General features: G+C 48.0%; 1 protein-coding gene across 1 annotated transcript in view; it reads left to right on the top strand.

Annotated features, from left to right (window-relative positions):
• The window catches only part of aff3 (AF4/FMR2 family, member 3), a 19949-nt gene that overhangs the window by 5441 nt on the left and 12008 nt on the right, over positions 1-2500 (top strand). The window lies entirely within an intron of this gene.

The raw sequence follows: 2500 nt of genomic DNA on the forward strand, positions 1-2500 counted from the left end.
GTACATGCACACATGCACACGCACACAGGCACACACATGCATGCACACGCACGCACACGCACACAGGCACACACATGCACACGCACGCAGACATGCACTATGAGGCATCAGAGCTGATAAAACATGACCTTTTCCAGAGCTTGCTCCCTGTTTCAATGGTCAGGCAACCTCACACACCCCTCACCCAACCATGGTTACACTCACACACATACACATACACACATACACATGGACACACACACACACATACACATACACATACACATGGACACACAAACACACACACACACACACACACACAACACACACACATGGACACACACAGCACGCTCGTGCTTCCAGGTTATGGAACAGCTTGGGAAACACTCTAGTCTCGATCATGTAGAAATGGTACATAATGAGCCTTTTTTCTCAGCATCGTGGGGTCTGGTTTGTCTGAGGAAGACTGCAGGCAATCTAATCATCAGAGATTCTAATCAAAGCAGGAGCAGAGCACAATGTCCTGTGGATGCAGAGCTCTGAGCTCCATGTGGCTGCTTTGTCCTTCCTGAGTGCTGCTGTGCAGATATGACAAATAAAAGATACCACACTGACTGGGCACAGTTTCATAATATCCCAGGCGATTATCTATAATCATCGCAGTCTTCTCTTGCCTCAGGGAGCATGACACGCGTTGCACATGCATACACATGCTGTGTGTGTACACACACACACACACACACACACACACACACACACAAATACACACTTGCACAATCACAGCCACTGTCACGCACACTCAGCAGTGGGCAGTAGTTCTACCACATGTAGGGATGGGGCCGATCCGATCCAATATCGGTATCGGGTGCCGATATGGCACTAATTCACGGATCGGATCGGATTTTTTTTTTTTTTTTTTTTTTTTGCAATTCCAGCGCACAGCTGGCCGTAATTTGTATAATAATGTATAATAGTATCCTTCTTTGCCTTGTATATTTTTTTAATTTTGTCTGCTTTTTGCAAGGTATATAAAAATCTTTGCCTATACTGTATATTCAAGAAAAATATTGGTATCGGCATAATATCGGTATCGGCAGATATCCAAATTCAGGTATCGGAATCGGATCGGAAGTGAAAAAAGTGGATCGGTGCATCCCTAACCACATGTATATATGCAACAAGTGCAAATACCTTGAAGCCCACGGCGCAGTGGTGTGGCCATTCAGACTTATGGCACGTTTTTTTTGGGGGGGGCATTCCTATCCTACGGTCCATTTTCCCTCACCACGCCCCCTTCCCACCAGCCACATCCCCCGAGCCACTCCCCCTACCCACCCCTCGAATCCCGACTCTCTACGACTTTCCTATCCCGAGCTACAGCCCCTTTTCCCCAGCCCCACCCTCTTCCATGACCCCCCACCACCCACATCCCCCGAGCCACTCCCCCTACCCACCCCTTGAATCTCAACTCACTACGACCTTCTTATCCCTAGCTATGGCCCCTTTTACCAAGCCCCGCCCCCTTTTTCAACACACCCCGTCCCACCACCCACATCCCCGTAGCCACTCCCCCTACCCACCCCTCGAATCCAGACTCACTACGACCTTCCTATCCCGAGCTACAGCCCCTATTCTGTAGCCCCGTCCCCTCCCACCATCCACATCCCCCTAGCCACTCCCCCTACCCAGTACCCACACCTCAAACCCCAACTCTCTATGATCTACCTATCATTAGCCCCGCCCCCTTCACTAAATGTTCATGAGTGACTGACTGACTGAGAGGCCATTTACACCTGGCGTTAACATGTGTTTTCTCTGCCATCAGATTGCAATCAGATTGTGTTTTATCGCTTGAAAGTACAGGTGTCAACACCCCCAAGACACATTGAAGATGGATTGCAATCTGATCAGCCAAACCACCTCCGGAGGTGGTCAGGGATGCATTGTGTACACATTGAACACAAGTGTAAATGCAATGTGTCCTCTCAATCTGGATACAGCAACTGTATGCGGATTGAGAGGACACCCATTTCTGCCATTAGATTGCAATCTGATGGCAGAGAACGCATGTTAACACCAGGTGTAAATGGCCTCTCAGTGTCCTGACTTTGGCATATTTTGATTCCGGCCTGGCCTGCTGCCAGCACCGTGGGAAAAATTTGCTATGTGTATTTTGCCATTCATAAGAAGATACGTGGAAGTAGTGTAAATATTTTGAATACTGAAATACTAAAGGCAGACGCTTCTCCTCCATGTAAAGCTATGAGAACAGCGCGGTACAATTAAATATAAAGAGACATTCAAAAGCTAAAACGCATCAACAAGTGGATTGTGAACACCGCTGAGGCCAACATGCATCGACCCCAGTCTTCTCTGTTCCCTCTATAGTCATGCAGCTCCTGCGTATACCGTGAGCACCACATACAGATGTTATTCAACCAGGTCCCTGATTTCCATCATCATTGTTCAAGTGTACAAAAAGGTGACTTGTAAGGCAGGTGACATGGAGTGTCCCACCTGT

The sequence above is a fragment of the Poromitra crassiceps genome (genome assembly GCF_964638095.1).
Source record: "Poromitra crassiceps genome assembly, chromosome: 6".
Taxonomy (NCBI): domain Eukaryota; kingdom Metazoa; phylum Chordata; class Actinopteri; order Beryciformes; family Melamphaidae; genus Poromitra; species Poromitra crassiceps.